Raw genomic sequence first — 20620 nt, 5'->3', positions numbered from 1 at the left:
CAGCAGCCAGCGTTACGAGGTGAGTTTCCTTCCAGTAGGAACGGGTCTATGGCCACAATGCCGGCCCATTTAGTTAGTAGTAGTTTCCAGACTTCGGTCCGATGCAGTAGTTCAGTGTGCTTGATGTCTTTGTGACACAAGCATGTCTTTCCGTTATGTGTTCCGGACTTCGATCCGATGCAGTATGCAGTTTATGTGTTATGTTAGTCGATATGATTTTGCTATGCTATGTTCAGTCAGTTTCCGGACTTCGGTCTGATGCAGTTTCCGGGCTTCGGCCCGATGCAGAGGGCAAGGCCCTGGTTAGTTTCGGACTTCGGTCTGATGCAGTTTCTGGACTTTGGTCCGATGCAGAGGGCAAGGACTTGGTTAGTTCCGGACTTCGGTCCGATGCAGCTCCCGGACTTCGGTCCGATGCAGAGGGCAAGGCCCTAGTCAGTTTTCGGACTTCGGTCCGATGTAGTTTCCGTACTTCGATCCGATGCAGTTTCCGGATTTCGATCTGATACAGAGGGCAAGGCCCAATATGTGCTATATATGTTATTGTATGGTATGTGGTAGTTTGGGGGAGCTCACTAAGCTTTGTGCTTACAATTTCAGTTTTGATATCAGGTACCTCCGCTAGCAAGGGGAAGAGCTCGGGTTGATGACACCGCACACACCACAGCTTCAGTTTTATCCTGGGAGTTTTATTCAAATATTTTGATACAATTCATACAGTTTTGTTTTGACACAGTTACCATGACCTTTGAGTTATTCATTTCATGGTTTTTATTATATATGACATTCGTTGATGTGATTCTTTTGGGTCGTATTTTGGGTCGTTACGTTGGCTTGTCGCCATGCCTTCCCATTGTCATTTGCCCCTATTACACCATCTCTAGAAGCTTCGGAATCCCATATGATCATGAAACTCAAGCATAATCATGAAGGTCCTTCTAGAGTTTGACCCGGTCAAACCCAAATTAGGACCTCTCTAAGCCCACCCCATGCATATGTATATGTACATAAAACCAAACAAAATATAGTATTTATTCAATTTTTAAGCCAATTCAATGTTGTATCTGGTTAGATAACATCACAATAATCAAAAAGATATTGAAAAGAAAAAGCATGCATCCATTAAATCGAAAAAAAAAACTTTTTGAACCTTTATAGTTACTGATACAAATTAGAGAAGCTTTAAAAAAATTAGGTTAAAACTTACAAAAATCCATATAAATTTATAGAAATTACATTGTTTAACACAATAGCTTGAATCTTGAAAAAAAAAACTAAAAAAAAAAAAAAAAAAAAAAAAAAAAAAAAAAAAAAAAAAACTATTCATTTAAAGAATTTGTAGCTAGAATTTTGGAAAAAAATAATAATAAATATATGAAAAAACAAACATACCTTACCCGAAGTTGTAGCTTGAAACAGAGGTGTTTTTGCAGCTTAAAGCCATCATCAAACTCTTGATTAACATAACTAATAGGAATGCCAACCAAACATAATCATGGAATGTATGACTCATTCTATTACCTTGTCCATTTCATATTTCCATTTCATCCAACCCAACAGACTCATGTTGGAATCAATTATCATAATAAAACAACATTTTATAAATTAAAAAAGAATCACGAGTGGAAAGAATCTCACCCATAGGATGCCTGTTTATACGCCGATAATCCTCTTGTCATATTCTGGTTTCCAGTGCCTTTATCAAACAAAGTGACATGAATCATTGAATTGAATTTATCATACATTTCAAAAATCTCCCCACAAACAGGGAAATAGTTTATAAGTGGCTCCTTACAATAAACAAAGAATTTAAAACATCATATTCAATTTTTCATATGCAAAATTCTAAAATCAATTTATTAAAAAGTATAACTAACAGATGAAAGTAAAACATACAATAAGAACATTCTTTTATTGTTAACCAGCAAGAAGCGTGGCCACTTCATTCATGCTAACAAACCTATCCCATTTACATCACTTCCCTTAAAGAGCTAATATTTCTAGTAAAAGAAGTGTAAACTGTTTACTAAAAAGTGAACTTCAAAAAGAAATTATTAACATATATTTAGTAAAATCAATTTCAAATTCATTACTATAAAAAAGGTAAAAACAAATTACTAAAAGAGAACATTGTTTCCATCGCACCTACATATTTTCCTGGTATTTAGTAAAATTATAGGCAATGCATAAGTAGACATAATGTCATCTCAAAAATCCAAAAGATATCCTCTGCAATGAGCAATGGCATTGGTTAATTTTCAAAAAGTCATAAGAATAAATTTTTTTAAGAGAATAATAAATTAGCAGGAAGATGCTTATAAAGTTCACAAAACTAAAGTGAATCTATTCACTTTTTTTAAGAGAATAATAAATTTATGCTTATAAAGTTCACTTGAAAACCAAAAAAGTCCTTCACATGTATAACTGTAGTTATGTCTTTTAATTTGTTTGCAATTGTCTTCTATTAAGGACAAAACAAAAGTAAGTAGTTATCACTGGTTGTTCCATCTTCTTTCCCTTTCCCTTGAGTCATTGAGTGAGACTCTGAAAATGAGAAATACAGATGGTGGATGGAACAACCGGTGATAACTGCTTAGCGTTTTGTTTTATCCTTCAAGGAAACATAAGTAAATAAAGATTAAAGTGTAATTATTTTGAAAATACATAGATGAAATAACCAGAAACACTATATATAAGTAGGTAAAGTTGTATAAAAAATTTGCAAAAATTCTACAGCATTTACAGCTTCTAAAGTATAGTCCAACAACCTCACCAACTCTTTTCCCAGCTCATAAGCACAAAGGCATACATCACTTTTCATTTTAGTCATCTGTTGCAAAATATATAGCTATATTAGTGCATAAAATAAGTTATCTGCACTTGAACTTAAATAAATAGACCTGAGATGTAATTATTGAAGAAGGTTTCCATAAGGGAACCAAGCTCTTCCTCTAAGATTTGTGTTGCTAAAGTACGGTTGAATGGAGGGATTTGATCATGGATCTCACTTAAAGCCTATAATAATAGCAAATTAGAGTAAAATTTGAGCTTATTTAATCAAGGAAAACCTTAAAACACAAAAATCTAACCTTAGATATTAGAAAGATAATAATATATGGACATGTTGAAAGGGACTGGCCAACTGCATCAGCAACTAAAAGCATGTCACAATGAAAATTGATGACCTAAAATGACTAGGAAGAAATCCAAGAGTCTAACCAACACAACATTAAGAAAAATTAGAAAAAAATATATTATTTTTGTCATTAAATTCATTTGCAGTTGTACCTTTGATAAAAGTAGGTTCCAAGTGTAAGTAACATTGTTTCTTTTAACACCGTTTCGAATTTGTATTGTGAATTGTGTTCATTGATCTCAGAGTATGCACTTGAATTTTTTTTACCTTCTAATCTATGCTATCCTAATTCAGATTGCAGCTGAATCCAAGGAGCCAAGAACCTTCCAAGAAACAACATCATAAATCGTGTAAGTAAATTATGAGCATATGTGACAATCATGTGAGATAAGGGTAAGAATGTACCTTAATATGTGAAAATGGCATTAAATGAGACCTGCATTTGAAATAGTCATTAGTTTCTTGTGCATTGTAAACTTGAGGAAGTGGTTTTGTCTTCATTTTAGAGATATAGTAATAATAGATTATGTTTGTATCAAAAGCTTTAAGTTCAACCATGATGAGATATGTGCTAGAGAGTTCTGTAAATCAGATAATGTTAACATCAGTGTTCTAAAAGGCGCGCCATGGCGGGCGCCAAGGCGTGGCGTCGCCGTTACGAAAAGTTTCATAACGTTACTGTTAAGCGTGACGCGTGGCAAGGCGTGATATAGCGCGTTATGGCGTGTTATGGCGCGTGTTTTTTCGTTTGAGATATGTTTTTTTGCTCTTTTTTATACCTTTTCTAATCGGACATACAAGTATTGTGTTTTTTATTAACTTTTTGTTATTAGTTGTTGATATAATACTTCTAAAAACTAGGTATATTTGATATAAATTTATATTTATGCGGTAATATAATTATAAATTAATACAAAATCGCCGTCTTACATCACGCCTTGAAAAACGCCATGGCTCGCCATAACTCGTTAAGCTTGAGGCTTGGCCTTGCCGCCACGCCACGCCTCACGCCTTTTAGAACCTTGGTTAACATAAATGGCAGAAATGGCTTAAAATGGATTGATGTTATCATAAAGGCAAAATCGTCCAAAGGAGGGCCAAAATGCAGATTGGCCATTCCAAAGCCTATAATAATCATCAAAACTTTATCCATATTTACTTCACCTTGAAGATCTTAATCAAAAAATTAAGAAACTCATTTTCCTTCTTTTATGCTCTTTTTAACCCTAAGTAAGTGATAAGAACATTTCCCTTTTCCCTTCTTATAGTCTTTTATTAACCATCAGGTGTAAGTTGCAAGAGCATATTAAGAAACAAAGATAGATATATAAATAGAAAAACATTACTTTAGTAATAGTTATAAAAAATCTAAACGAAACGTATGTAAATAATTGAGCTTAAATCCAAGTCAGAATCTGAATAAGTGACCAGCATGAAGCTTTGTGATCACAACTCGCAACCATGAAACCATCCCTAACCAACCTATTCCATAATGGCAGTCTGAATAGAATAGAAACCCCATGACAAAAACAGTGCATATCCATCTAACTATGAAAATATGGCACACAAAATTCAATTATATAAAAGATTGATATAAAACAATGGAACGTTAAAAAGGAAACATATCTACCAAATTCGTAAGAGAATTCACGACATACCAAGAAATTTCTATTTAATCAATAAACTTAGAGCATCAAATCAAGATTTTTACGTATGTATCTAGATTTAAACCAATTTGGATTTCAACATATGACCATAAAAAATATAAAGCTTACCATCCCAGATGGAAAGAGCCGTCTCATTTTCCCATTCTTTGTAGATGCCACAATAGTCTTTCAATCATAGTGGAAGTCCTTGCCAAAAAAGCCATTATCACTAATCACTAACAATAATACAAGAAACAATATCATAAAATGTGAACCGCATGTACAATAAGGCAGTGCAAAAGAAGATGCTTTTAAAAAATTGTCCTACCGATATATATATATATATATATATATATATATATATATATATATATATATATATATATATATATATATATATATATATATATATATATATATATAAAATGAAAATAACTTTGGTTGACTTTTGAGATCGGGGTATGAAACGTAAAATAATACAGTGGAGCAAATTTCTCAATTTTCATACCCCTCGTGTTATGTATGGGCCCTCAAGAGATCTTGCACTATTCCCATTATCATTTAGTAAGCTACAAACATTAGCTAGATTAATCCCATTTAAAGATCTTTGTAGCGAAAACATTAGGTACATGGGAACTTTCTTTGTATATAGCTGAAGATACAAATGAACACCATTTTTTTTTTAAGAAACAATTATATTTAATTGAAATTTTGGATGGCAAAATCAACCATGAACTCCTGAAGGTATCAAATATTCAAATTGTACCTGATAATTCAACATTTTCATAATCAACAAAACAATAATAAGTCACAATCTCCTTCAACTATATACGAATAGAAACCAAACAACTTTATTCAAGTAACAAACCATCAAACAAGAAAGAAACTCAGGCAATAAAACAAAATATGGTGTGCATAACATTTTCCTTGAACATTTGGGAATAAAATGACACACCCAATTTATATACTAACCCTAATATTTCTTGATTACGATTGGAAGGAACTAAACCTGAATTTCTTTATGTTGTTGGGATAAATGAATTGTGTGTTATGAAAGAATATACTTCAACACAGGCAATTTAGGTTTTCAATCAACATCACTTCATGAACTGTCAAGAACATTGATAAATTGTAAAATCAACTAAAACCAATGACTTGATGAAAATTGGAAGCATATATGTATATAAAGATGAGACCTTTATAAAAATTAACATGGTTGGAAGAAAATCCAGTCCAAAGTAATCGATCATGCGAGCATAAACCAGAGTAGAGAAAGAACGATATTATGAGGATGAAAGAAACTTTTATTTGTACCTATAAGTGAAAGACTAAAGAAGAAAATGAGAACATTGCAAGGAAATCTTAGACCTTTTGGTTTTAATCGATTGTCTGCTTGGACGATTCTCAATCGATTTTCTGATAATCATCACTCAAAGGATGTGCGATAATGGACATTCACTTCACGTAAGTCCGAAATCAAACCAATCATATTTTCAAAACCAATTCTTAAGTTTTTTTTTTGGCATCAATTGAAGTAGAAGGGAATGGTTTCTCTGTTTCCTTAGGTTACGATCGGAAGGAGAGATAGAGAGAGTAAATGACAAAGGACGGAAGCCAACATTAGGTAACGGGTGTTTGGGTCAAAGGACGATGTTAGCAAATAATGTAGATTTGAAATGCAATCAATGGCCCCGATTTTTTAAATGTAGATTTAAGAGTTCTCTTTTAATAATATATATATATATATATATATATATATATATATATATATAGAGAGAGAGAGAGAGAGAGAGAGAGAGAGAGAGAGAGTGTGTGTGTGTGTGTAACGACCCAAATTTCACGTCCAAAAATTTCATTTAAATTAAGTAGTTTATAAAACATTTGTAATAAAACGTCATAAGATCATATCATTTCAATAAACATATCTTGTGTCTAAATACCCATCACATGAAGATAGTAATAATGTCAGAGTACAATCCCAGAATATATCATAATGCGGAAAACCAAAGTGTGTGTGTATGATGTGCCGCTACCGCGCCAGCTCCTTCCCCTTCGCTGAAGAGGTACCTGAAACCAAAACTGAAAACTGTAAGCACGAAGCTTAGTGAGTTTCCCCCATCGTACCACATACCATACAATCATATCACATACATACTGTCAGACATTTCTGGGGTGCCCGACCTACCCGGTACGGCCATTCTGGGGTGCCGACCTACCCATGCGGCCATTCTAGGGTGCCGTCCTTCCCGTGTCAAGTCATTCTGGGGCGCTGACCTACCCATGTCGAGCCATTCTGGGGTGCTGACTACCCTTCGGTCCTAACAACCGAACTCGGGGACTGGTCCCCTCCTACTACCTTTATCGCATATAACATAACAAGCCAGCATGCAAACATATCATCACATACTGTCAGACGTATCTGGGGTGTCTGACTACCCTTCGGTTCTAACAACTGAACTCTACTACTATCACATACAACATATCATGCTAGCATATAACATATCAGGTAGTAGCAATCAGAGATGATATCACAAAGACAATCATCTGATATACGAACCCTACTGGTGGGCCGACATTGTGGCCATAGACCCACCGCTACTGGAAGGTAACTTACCTCGTAGCTGCTGAACGGTGCGGAAATCCTCTGACTGTTGCCGCTGCTGCTCTGGAAATCCTCCGGCTATAATTCCCACAAACACTTAGTCAGAAACTGACAACTACCCTTAGGTTAAAATGACCATTTTACCCCTTGACCAAGTCAAAGTCAAAGTCAAAGTCAACTTCCAGTTGACCTAACTCGCCGAGTTGACTCGTCAACTCGCTGAGTCCCTATCCTTCCATCAGACCTCATACATGTCTCTACTCATCGAGTTAGGCGATGACTCGACGAGTTTTCCTTCTAAATAAACACCGAGTAAATCCACATCCGACTCGCCGAGTTGTATGAAAAACTCCTCGAGTTCATCATCAACTGATACTTATGTCCTGACTTGACTCGTCGAGTTGTATGAACAACTCGTCAAGTTACTCTTCATCCTATGAACACGTTCTGTCCTCGACTCGCCGAGTTGATGAACAACTCGCCAAGTTCCATGAAGGTTGTCTTGGGCTCGCGGAGTCCATTCGTGCACTCGCCGAGTACCATGAATTCCCAGAACACTTTTCTTAGTCCAGAACGTTGGGTCACTCCCCGGGACTCCTAAAACCCTTCCACACTCAACCGGTCCTTATGACCCTCACTGATATGGGACCAAAACCCTTGGACTCGCCGAGTCCAGGAATGGACTTGCCGAGTCGGTCACATCCCCTCTTTAAAATTTTGATTTCTGATGTACAACACTTAACCAAATGATAGATCCAGGCCCCTAAACTCAATCTAGCACGTAAAGTTACAAACTTTACGTGCATGCAATGGACATTAGAGCTTAAAAGGCTCTAAAATGGTTCTTTTGTTGCATGGGGCCTTCCTTAGTGCAAAAAGCAACCTAGATCTGACTTGTGGCACATAGAATGACATGATACAAAAGTCCAAACCCCCAACCATGTTTGCAAACATGGTTGGCCACCAAAAATGGCTTATAAAAGCCCTAAATCACCCCTTCCTTGGGTCGGTTTCATAAATTTATGTATTTAGTAAACTTCGGTTCGGTTCGGTTTTTCACGGTTTATTAAATTTATGAAACCGACCCAAACCGAAAATTTCGGTTTTTGAAAATCCCAAACCAAAACCGTCGGTTTCGGTTTCGGTTTTGTCGGTTTTTTTTTTGGTTTTTCGGTTTATGGGTTCGGTTTTGCTCACCCCTATAAGTGAATATATGGTTGTTATGTATCTAAGCTAAGATATATAAATTTTTAAACGATATAGTTTTAAATAAAGCAAACACAATTTCATTTTCTCTTAATTTTTTTAGTAGAATACTATTGAATTGAGTTAAATTATAGAATGAAAAAGATCAATTATATATCTTTTTAGACAAAATCGCAAAAATGGTCCCTGTGGTATGCATTTTTTTGGGGTTTTAGTCCAAATCACGACTTTTTTGGATTGATGGTCCTTTTGAGCTAATTTCTTTGCGTTTTTGGTCCCTGTGAATAGTAAAATGACTGTAATACCCTTAGGTTATTTATTTTTCATTTCTTTCATTTTTTAAATCTAAATACTTATTTATTTATTTAATTAATTAAAAAATGAAACTCTCTCTCTCTCTCTCTCGCTCTCTCTCTCTATCTCCCTCTCTCTTTCTCTCTCCCCCCCCACACACACACCGTATACCCCCACCTCCTTCTCCTTTTTCTTTTTACCCAAGATGAACACTTCATCTTCTTCATCTCTTCCTTCTTAATCACAATTTCACATATAACCCACCAAGTTATCATCTACAACAACTGTTATAGCCCAAAAATCAGTTACATTCGATGCTGGTAATACCAACAAACTCGAATTTCATGAACACAATCTGGGTTCCCCTGTTTCCCCCTTACGACCTGGACCAGTGGTAACCGACCCACCATCTTCTCCATACAACTACATCGACCCACCATCTTCTCCATATAACCATTGTCACCATCTTCATATCAGCAAGAACCAACCCCCACTCTCAATTTCTTTCACATACAGATCTACAAATCTCGATTTCATTTTCAGTGGACCTTGGTCATGGATTTTGAAGATTGTTCTCTGGATGTGACAATAAAGATAAATTAAGATCGATAAAGTAAGGCACCGGTGTTGAAGGTTCAAACTCAATTCCATTCACAACCTCTAATTGAAGCACTAAAACTGTTGGATTAGTGTCTAAGTCCATAACTATTTTGGTATGTACTTGACCCGATGGTGCATGGTCCTTTTGGGTTGCCTTCACCAAAGCAACTTGATTGGAGAAATAAATAAAGAGAGAGGTTATTATGATTTATTAATATGTTATAAGAATAATATACTAAAGGAGAAATTATATTTGTTTAATTAATATTGGTCAATAATTAATTAAGAATTAATTTTGTGATCAAGTGTAATTAATTAAACTAGAGGGGCTGAATTGTAATTATGTGATAGTTGCAAAATAGGGCAATGGTTATCCTTGTTAAAGGATGGACGAATTCAAGGATAAGGATATCCTTAAAATCGTCCAAGGTCCAAGAGATAGGGGTTTTCAAGGCTTATCTTATGGTTACTTGATGGGCAAGTAACTAGATAAGGATAAGGACTGAAACCCTAATCCCAACCCTATATAAAGACCCCTAAGGCCTTAGGATTTCGTACACTTGATCCCTAGAGCATCTAAGGATGAATTTCTACCTCTCTCCTCTCTCTTTATACCTTCTCCACTTGCTTATGGTGTTTGTAAGCCATTAGAGGAGTGACACTTGTGACTCTAAGCCTTCCAAAGTCAATTCAATGAGATTTGGGATTGTTATTGCTACATAACAATCAAGGTAATATCTTAAACCTAATTATATGTTAATATTGATTCCCATATGCTAGAATTAGGGTTTATAGCCTTGGATAACTTGCATGTACAATAGAGAAACCTAGATCCAAGCATTAGGGTTTGTATGAGCACATAGGATATCTTATGACCAAAACCCATCAGTGGTATCAGAGCCTAGACTGGTTTCAATTGTATTGATGCATTACATGTTCAAAAAATTCGATTTTTGATGTTCTGGAGGCTGGACTCGCCGAGTCCATGTAGACTCGACGAGTCCAAGCTTGACTCGACGAGTCAACTCGTCAGACAGAGGTATATCCGTGATTTCTTGTTGTTTTTGATTATGGATAGTTACCTTATCATGTTAGATCAATATTAATCCGATTATATGATATATTTGACTATATTTTTGATCTAATTGAAGATATTTATCAATTAATAAGATAATTGTTTCCTTATGTGATAATTGTTTAAATTAAATTGATAAATTGTTTTGCAAGAAATCATTAAATAAATCAAATATGGATAATTATGTGATTAATTGTTAATTTAGATTATTTGTTATTTGAACCTTGTTGTTATGAAAAGTTTCATATTTTCCCCTTAGGTTTTATAGTTTAAATTTGAACCCAAAAGTTTTGTTGTTTTGAAATTTAAATAGTTGAAACCCTAATGTTTTGAAAAAGGTTTCAAAACTTGCCCTCAAGTTTTGGAATTTAAATTTTGATTAATAGTTTAATTTTGATGCATATTTAAATTCTAAACCCTAATGTGTTTAAATGTTTCAAAACTTGCCCTCAAGTTTTGGAATTTAAAAGTTGATTAAAAGTTTAATTAGGAATGTTAAATTCTAAAACCCTAGTATTGTTTTGAAAAGTTCAAATCACACCCTTATGGTTTTATTAATTAATTAAGGTGTATAATTAAAAGAGATTTAATAAATCCATAAAAGTTTAGGTTTACAATTTAATTGAATTAAAAGTATAATTGTTAAATTAGACCACCTAGTATTTTGAAAGTATAAAATACACCCTATACTATATATAACATTAAAAGTCTAACATTATATATATATATATATATATATATATATATATATATATATATATGTATCAGTAAAAGTCAGTCTTACCGTTAGTAGGCCTCATTCACGAAGCTAGTCTATAAGGGGTGTTTAAGGAAATTGCCTATAAAATGGCGATTGAATGGGTATCCACTCTTACCCACCACACTCTTGACTAGTGGTGGGTCGTTAGCCGAACGGGTAGGATAGGACAAAACCTTCCATTATAAGTATAATGAATTACTAAAAGTAACTAAATGTTTTCATAAAATTCCCAATCTTAGTTACTTAGGCAAAAGTGAATTGATGCAATTCTACGAAATTACACTTTGTGCCCTTGCAAAGACGTTAGTGGAGCGTGTGTGGTTTACCGGCACACTAAATGGTTCTAAGCAAAGGTAGCAAAGGGTGACTCAATGTTTTTCATAGTTCGATGGAGCGTGTGTGGTTTACCGGCACATCGAATAGATGACTGTAACATGTGAGGGCACCATGTAATTTTGCATGGTTATTCACACCCGCTTTGTGATCCTCGACATCCCAGTCACAAACAAGAGGGGCATATCAAGATTTAAACATGCCATTGAAATGATTCAATGAATCTCAAAGGATCTAGGAGTTTTCATAGGTTTAAAACTTAAATTTCTTTTTCGTTTTTCATGGTGGAAATTAGTGAATCGTCATTCACTTACCTTCAAATTTTCTGCAATTTGTGTTACGGCATCCCTCTCTCGAGTTGTAGAATATTGTGTTGGGTCCTAGCCTTAGTATTTCATTTGGGTGATTTACTAAGGACTCAATCAATCAACTAACTTGAATTCGTTTTCTCCCGTTTTGTAGATGTCAAAGTTCGACAACTATGGTCTTCCCAAATCCCATGGAACAAGCTTTCCACATGAAGATGATATTCCACGATTCGATCAAGGAACAAGAAATCATGCTTCACTTCCTCCACATCCTCCAATTATTCTCCCTAACCCACAAGTTCAAAGGCTTGAAAAGTTCAAGATCACTCAAGCCCTTTTGGCAAGTAAACATAAAGAAGGAAAGTCAGTGTGTGCACACATCCTAGGGATGAAGTCACACATTGATAAGTTAAGAATGTTGGGATCCGTTATCTGTAAGGAGATGGCTGTTGATTGCATTCTTCATTCGCTTCCAAACTCATATAGTGAGTTCGTAAGAGAGTACTATATGATAAACCGCGACGTGACCCTTATAGATCTCACCTATATGCTTATTGCTGCTGAATCAGCAATGGTTTGGCGCAATAGAAAAGCAAAGTTGATTGGTGAATCTGCCTTCAAGACCTCTATGGATATGGACAATGGAAACAAAAAACATGTTATGATCAAAAGGTTTGATCATAAGAGAAAGGCAATGTCTGAAGTAGTTCCATGTCATGTTCCAAAAGAGTCAATTTGCTTTTATTGCCAAGAGAAAGGGCATTGGAGACGAAGCTGCCCCATTTACCTAAGAGATCTAAGAGATGGGAGAGTCGAAACGTATGACTCTAATATAGGTAAAATCCATTAACTAACTCGTTTAAGCTTCTATTCTAGATTCTTAATACATAATGTGATAAGATTGCAATTGATGTTTTGTAGGATCGAAGAAAAGAAAGGAAGCTTAAGGGAAGAAGTGAGCAGAATCTAACCGTGAAGGAATGGATTTTGATCGCATTTCTCGAAGATTAGATTCTTGAGCTACTACTTAGAGTTAGAATTAGATAGCTAAGAAAGATGTATTAGCATAGTTTTTCAATGCATTGCATTGTAAGGACAAATTTTTTTCCGCAATAAAATAAATTTTGATTTTATACTATTTATTTATCCTTGCAATGGCGTATATGAAAAATTGATGTTTGAATGTTTCTATTATTCGCAATAATGGATTTGGTTCTTATTATGTTATTTATGGAAAGTCGAGAGTTTACCAAATAGGGAGAGTTTCTCATCGCCCAAGTTTCAATTGGACAGAAACTTGGAATCATGCGACTTGGTTGCACGATGAATGAGAAATTTCATATTTGGAAATTAGACTAATTCATTGACAAAGTGTCAAGTGAAGGACTAGGAGATCGAGCAAACAAAGTTGCGTGTTGATCAAGTCCACCATAAGAGTAACAATGATATTCGTCATGATTTACTAAAGGTTTAGTAAATATGATTATACTTACGAGATTAAGTGTAATTATGAATTGATTGAAAAAGTTTAAATCACTAACAGAACGAATAAGAAGAATCAAGTAGGCAGAAAGATAAAAGTTTCTCCATTCTAAGAAGAAGGGAGAGTACCTTTTATGCTTTATGATAGGTCTTAATGATTAAGAACCATATCTCAATTGATCCTCTAAGTGAGTCTTAATACAATTGTATGTTTAAGAAGAGGAATCAAGGATTGAAGAAATGGTTAAATCAAGAAGTCAATCATACTTCGTTCCAATAGCAAGTCTTAAAGTTAAGATTGTGACATTGAGTGAAAAGTATTAAAGGTTTATAACATTCATCAAATGTGGAAAAGTTGTGATGTCTTGAATAAGACAAAGACCAACTAGGACCAATTTATGAAGTGTTTTGATAAAAGCTACACTAACTCTTGAATATTTGTTTGTCAAGAAATGTTTTGACAAGAGAATCTTATATGTCAAGGAGTCAGTGGGAGTCTTAATAGTCTTGAAAGGTTTCAAGAACAAATCAAATAAACCTTATCGATCATCACTAGCACACGAGTTGAGGTTTTCAACATATCGTGTTGACATTTTTTTTCCTGTGCGGTTCCAATTGAGTTAATTATGCATGTGAGTTCTATGAGTTCTCATTTTGAACGCATAAAAGGCAAAGCACCTTAATCAATGAAAGGTACATGGATAGGAAAAGGTGAGCTGCTTAACTACTTGGAAAACATGGTGGGCAGTTGTGCTACCATAAAAGCAAGAAATCGAGATCAAGAAAGTTCGATCCATATGAGTTTGAATTTGTTGTAAACTTTGGTTTTGACAAATTCACATGGATAGGAACAAATACACCGTTTAAATCTAAGTGTCATAAGATTTCCTCCTTCATGAAAATGATTGTGAGTAAATGCTTTCACTAAGAAAGATTTTAAGAAGATAGTGATTGTAAAATTGCATTCTCGAATTCGATTATGGTTACGGTATCCCTTTCCATAATTTGAATTGTGAGGTTTAGCAATTAGTCTTAAGTGTTTAGACACAAATATGAACTATCGAAGGCAAAGGTGTATAAGTTCAAGAAACCTTGATAAAAAATTATCAAAGCACTAAGTATTAGAAACATGAACTTAAGAAATTCAATAAGCATTGTTTTTCTGAAAGTTAAGATGTTTATGAATACATGTCAAAGCTAGTGGGAGCATAAGTGTTATGCTTATAATAATCATCATGATAGTGGGAGCATAAATGTTATGATTGTATGATTATTAAGGAAAGTATTGCAAGTTGGCAATATTAATTATAGAAAACAAGAGTCATTCTTTGCAAAGTTGTAAGGATGGAATAGTTGTTTTGCTATAATTAAGGGAGAGAATATTATGCTTCATTTCAAATCTAAAGGTTTAGGTTGAGAAATGTTAATAAATTTAGTCAAGGGTACATAGTGTGTTCTTAAAATTTCGATTATGATTATGACATTCCTCTTCACAATTCGAATTTTGAGAACATAGCAAATAAAACATTATGCGTCGTGTCCCATACGCTTCGGGTATAGGATCGATTGCAAATGCTTTAATGTTTGACCATTCTAAATTTTTCCAAATGTCTAGCGCATTTAGAGGGAAAAGGGACTAGAATTGTTTTTGACTAAAAATAATTAAACAACTATCAAAGGACAATCCAAAGTTAGACGAGGATTGGTCGCTTGTGAGTAGTTGGAAGTATAGTATTGGAAAATATGGAAATGTTTCCGTATTGGATGGACCATATTGACTTTATTATAGACAAGATTCTATTAAGAATAAGTTGTCATATGGAAAATATGGAAGCCTGTCCATATTGGGAATTGAATATTGAAAATCTATGACTAGATTAGAAACTTTTTTGCAAAAGGATGTTCAAAGGAATGTACTTTGAGTGAGAGACATCATATCTAAGGAATTGTCTTGTAACAATCTCCGATAGAGGACTTTGTAATATCATTTGGCAATAGTCTTTGTGAATTTGGTGCAGTGACATTACAAAAGTATCATTGCATAAAATGTTAGAATCTAGCATATTCTATAAGTGGCAAGAATTTGATATTCTTAAACTTATGAAAAATGGATTTGGAGTTATGAAATGAGAATGATTGGAAATGTGTTCAATATGATCTATTTCACAAAGTAAGAACCATAGTTAAACATTGTGTGCATGCTAGGAGCATGGGACAAGTGTAATAATTCAAGTAAGAAGTTAATTACCCGAAACGAAAAATAATGAGTAATCAATATGGTGATAAATAAAAGGTGTTTTATTTATGCTCAAATGGATGAGGCCATATGAGATTAGTATTATTCTTGTGTTTCACATTTGCATGTTTTGACTTCCAGAATAATTGAGTTTATTAAGAATAATCGAATTATTCAAACGGGCCACAGTCGTTCATATGTTGGAAGTAGATATGAATGAAGATTGTCGTGAATTGGTGTGTGGATTGTCTAAAGAGCATTAGACATAAGCAAACGTTTGCTGCAACGTTCATGAGTGCTTATGAATATGAATTTGAGCATTGGATCAAACCCACGCTCACTTGGATCACTCCATGAATTGTATCACGAGTGATTGGTGAGACGATAACATCTTATATTCTTGAAACCGAGATGTGTGAGTTGTATCTTGCAAATCGGTTGCACATTGATAATATGTAAACGCACTAGTAACTTGGTGTTATAAAACATATTGTTGTGTGTGATTCAGTGAGTGAGTGCAAGCAAGCATTGTATCAAAGTTTATCCGTTCCTTTTATTCAAAGTAGGATAAAAGCGATATCTTTGGGCCCCTCGATGATTTTGTGATGACAAACGTAAATGCTCGGCCGGGCTAGGGCTAATTTGATTTGTTCAATTAGTCAGTCGTCATAAATCGGGAATCGAGATATAGTACAAAGAGAATGATTTGAAATCATATCTCATATGATATCTAGAATGGAGGAATATATGATCCCTTATCTAAGGACACGCGTATCTGATATGATCAGAGTTGACAGCGGCTTTAGAAAGCTACGATTGTAGATCAGGATCTGAAGTCATATGCAGAATAGTTATTAGACTTATCCAAGTGGGAGACTGTTGGATTAGTGTCTAAGTCCATAACTATTTTGGTATGTACTTGACCCGATGGTGCATGGTCCTTTTGGGTTGCCTTCACCAAAGCAACTTGATTGGAGAAATAAATAAAGAGAGAGGTTATTATGATTTATTAATATGTTATAAGAATAATATATTAAAGGAGAAATCATATTTGTTTAATTAATATTGGTCAATAATTAATTAAGAATTAATTTTGTGATCAAGTGTAATTAATTAAACTAGAGGGGTTGAATTGTAATTATGTGATAGTTGCAAAATAGGGCAATGGTTATCCTTGTTAAAGGATGGACGAATTCAAGGATAAGGATATCCTTAAAATCGTCCAAGGTCCAAGAGATAGGGATTTTCAAGGCTTATCTTATGGTTACTTGATGGGCAAGTAACTAGATAAGGATAAGGACTGAAACCCTAATCCCAACCCTATATAAAGACCCCTAAGGCCTTAGGATTTCGTACACTTGATCCCTAGAGCATCTAAGGACGAATTTCTACCTCTCTCCTCTCTCTTTATACCTTCTCCACTTGCTTATGGTGTTTGTAAGCCATTAGAGAAGTGACACTTGTGACTCTAAGCCTTCCAAAGTCAATTCAAGGAGATTTGGGATTGTTATTTCTACATAACAATCAAGGTAATATCTTAAGCCTAATTATATATTAATATTGATTCCCATATGCTAGAATTAGGGTTTATAGCCTTGGATAACTTGCATGTACAATAGAGAAACCTAGATCCAAGCATTAGGGTTTGTATGAGCACATATGATGTCTTATGACCAAAACCCATCAAAAACCCAATCCCATTCAAAGTTCTTCACTTGTAAGAACCCATTTAATAGAATCCTCCATTGATTGAAGGCTCGAAGCAAATAGCTTGAGAAAGCAAGGGGTAGGTGTAACGAGCATCTATATCGGTTCCAAAAAGAACCTTAGACTGCCGGTTGTTAAACATCAAATAGGCGACGACCATTGAGGTGCCGACGGCGAGGATTCTGGACCAGATTTGGGAGGAAGTGAAGCACAAATGTGAGGATTGAGATGGGATTGGTCGGAGTTTGGAGACAATTGTGTTGATGTTTTCAGTTTCAATTACTAGTTTCTTGAGAGATGGAGATGGACAGATTATGCAGCCCTTCCTTGAAGAACAACAACCAAATAAGTGTTTGAAAACCCATTATCCAGAAGCATTTTATAGATTCAAAAATCGATTTCAGTTTTAGAAACAAACAAGGAGATGTGTGGGAGTAGGGTGGAGGAGATGGAGGTGGCTGACATCAGATGGTGGTGGCGGTGAACAGTGATGGACGGTAGAGATGGAGGTGGAGGTGTTCTTGAGATTTTGCGTATGTGTTCTTGATAGTGTTAAGTGTGTGTTTTAGAGAGAGAGAGAGAAAGAGAGGTGGGCCCTATAATTTTTATTAATAAAACTTTAAATTAAATAGCAAAAACCATAAAAAAAAAATGTATCATAAAGGCATTTTAGTCTTTTCAGTTTTCTGAGGGACCAAAAACGCAAAGAAACCAGCTCAAAAAGACCACCAATCCAAAAAAGTCGTGGTTTAGACTAAAACCCCAAAAAAATGCATACCACAGGGACCATTTTTGCAATATTGTCATCTTTTTATTGGAAAACATTATTGAAGTTTATAGGGTAAGTAAAAAAATCAATATTTTTTAACGAATATAACTCAAATGTTTTGTCCTTCAATTGAAAAACCATATCGAATGATTTGTGAAAAGCTTCATTAAGTTATTGCATGTTCTTATTTTATCTTTTATTCTATTAGTTTTCATTTAAAACTTTGTAGTGATGATTAAATGGTTATAACTTTTAATGTTTTAAGTTCTTAGACACAATGAAAAAAAAGAACATAAATTTGACCGGTTTACTAAGTCACCTGATTAAAGAAAAATGGTAAACGATATATCATGATTAGTTTGGATATATATATGGATCTAAGCAGTTATCGCGGTAAAAATATAATAGCGGTCACCGGCCACTATTTGAAATCACGGTTCTCGCGGCGCTATAGCGGTGATATAGCGTTTTTTATATTATTTAGAATTTATATATATATATATATATATATATATATATATATATATATATATTAAAGTATTAATCAGTAAATCATACTTTAAAGTTCAACCCAATCCAGTTAATTAGTTAATTAGTAAATCATAATTCACATATCATATTTAGTTAATCATACTTCACATATCATAATTAGTTAATCATACTTCACAAACCGGTTGCCAATACCCCAGTTAATCATACTTTAATACAATCAACAAGAAAACATATGTTATACTTACTATTTTATCATACTTTAACACAATTACAGTTATCAAATGAAATGATTATGTAATTTTATAGTTAATCATAATGTAGTACTTCAAGTTTTCGACACAATTAACAAGACAACACATGCATGGTTTCAATGGAAGTCATGACAGTCACAAAATTACAATTTTATTCAATAGAATGACACAAAAGTTTTAGTTTGGACTAAGAAAAAACAATTTTATTGAATGGAACGACAAAAAAAAATGTTTTTTTTATGTAAAATAGCCCACAAATGAAATTTATTCATATAGCGGTTATAGCGTCGCTATAGCGGTGACCGTAATCGCTTTAAATAGCGGTGAATCGCAGTGCTAATAGCGCAACCGCTATTTTGAAATAGCGTTTCCTTACCTCCGCTAACCGCTATAGTGCCGCTATTGACTATATAGATATAGATCAAAACTACATATTTTAGAGGGTTCTATATATAAACTTAGATACATAATAGCCATATATTTTCTAAGCTGTCTCTCTCTTCCTCTCTCTCTCTCTCTCTGTATATATATATATATATATATATATATATATATATCATATCATACCATATCATATCATATCATATCATACCATACTATATTATAAAGGAAATATTTTTCGTTTCACCACATTCATTTGAAACTCCTATGCATTTTTTCTTTCACCACATTCATTTGAAACTCCCATGACTTTTCAGTTTCTTCTAATAATAATTATAAGTTGGTTAATAAGGTTTAATAAATATCAAAGCTAAAGTGTAATCATATATAAACTAAATTTCAATATTAAAATAATATCTTTACTTCTACTTATAAAGTTATATATATATATATATATATATATATATATATATATATATATATATATATATATATATATATATATATATATATAGCTTTTAACATATTATACTTAATTTATTAATTTTAATATAGTATTAGATGTAAACCATTATCATTTTAAAGATACAATTTTGGAACAATTTGTATAGAATACTTAAATTATTAATTTAAATATAATATTACAGGGTCAACTTATATATAAATTTTTGTTTAACTTAAATAATCTAAAAAATATTTTGTAAATAGTTAAAAGTGATAAATTGTAATGTCTTTTTAATAATGATTATAAGTTGATTAATAAAGTTAAATAAATATCAAACTTAAAGTGTAATCATAAATAAACTAAACTTTAATTTTAAAATAATATATTTATTTCTATTTATAAAGTTATGTATTTAACTTTTAATATATAGTATACTTAATTTATTAGATTTAAAATGTTTTTGTATGTAAACAATTATCAGTTTAAAGCTATAACTTTTGAACAGTTTTGACAAAATACTTAAATTATTAATTTAAAACTTAAATATAAATTTCAGTTCCACTTAAAAAACTAAAAAATATTTTGTAAATAGTTCAAAGTGATAAATTGTAGTTATAAATGCAAAAACTAAATTGTAATCTCAATTTAACTAAAATATTTCCTAAATATATTTTTATAATCGTTAAAAGTTTTCATATAAGTAGCTTAAAATAACTTATAATAACAATACTTAGAAATAACTCCATATAAATGATTATATTGTTACGTTTAAAATACAAAACAATGTTTGATGTTTTAAAAAATTATAATGACAGTAATTAAAACATTAAGCAGATAAATTTTAAAAAATTGATTAATAATAACAAGTATAAATAACATTAATCTATATATTATATT

General features: G+C 33.2%; 1 long non-coding RNA gene across 7 annotated transcripts; it reads right to left on the bottom strand.

Annotated features, from left to right (window-relative positions):
• Window positions 1-1330: 1330 nt before the first annotated feature.
• Window positions 1331-5019, bottom strand: LOC111888179 (uncharacterized). 7 transcript variants are annotated; one of them, XR_006186893.2, is made up of 9 exons: window positions 4912-5019; window positions 3542-3572; window positions 3289-3459; window positions 3090-3142; window positions 2901-3015; window positions 2769-2848; window positions 2146-2229; window positions 1639-1696; window positions 1331-1467 (listed from the first exon to the last, which is right to left on the bottom strand). It is a non-coding gene; the product is annotated as an uncharacterized LOC111888179 (long non-coding RNA). The 7 variants fall into 7 exon arrangements; XR_006186896.2 differs by lacking the exon at window positions 2146-2229 and having other exon boundaries at window positions 2769-2830; XR_006186895.2 differs by having other exon boundaries at window positions 1335-1696; window positions 3090-3154.
• Between the last annotated feature and the right edge of the window lie 15601 nt (window positions 5020-20620).

Source organism: Lactuca sativa, chromosome 9 (genome assembly GCF_002870075.4).
Source record: "Lactuca sativa cultivar Salinas chromosome 9, Lsat_Salinas_v11, whole genome shotgun sequence".
In the NCBI taxonomy this organism is placed as follows: Eukaryota; Viridiplantae; Streptophyta; class Magnoliopsida; order Asterales; family Asteraceae; genus Lactuca; species Lactuca sativa.
The sequence above is the reverse complement of the archived record's forward strand: the minus strand, read 5'-3'. Positions and strand labels throughout refer to the sequence as shown.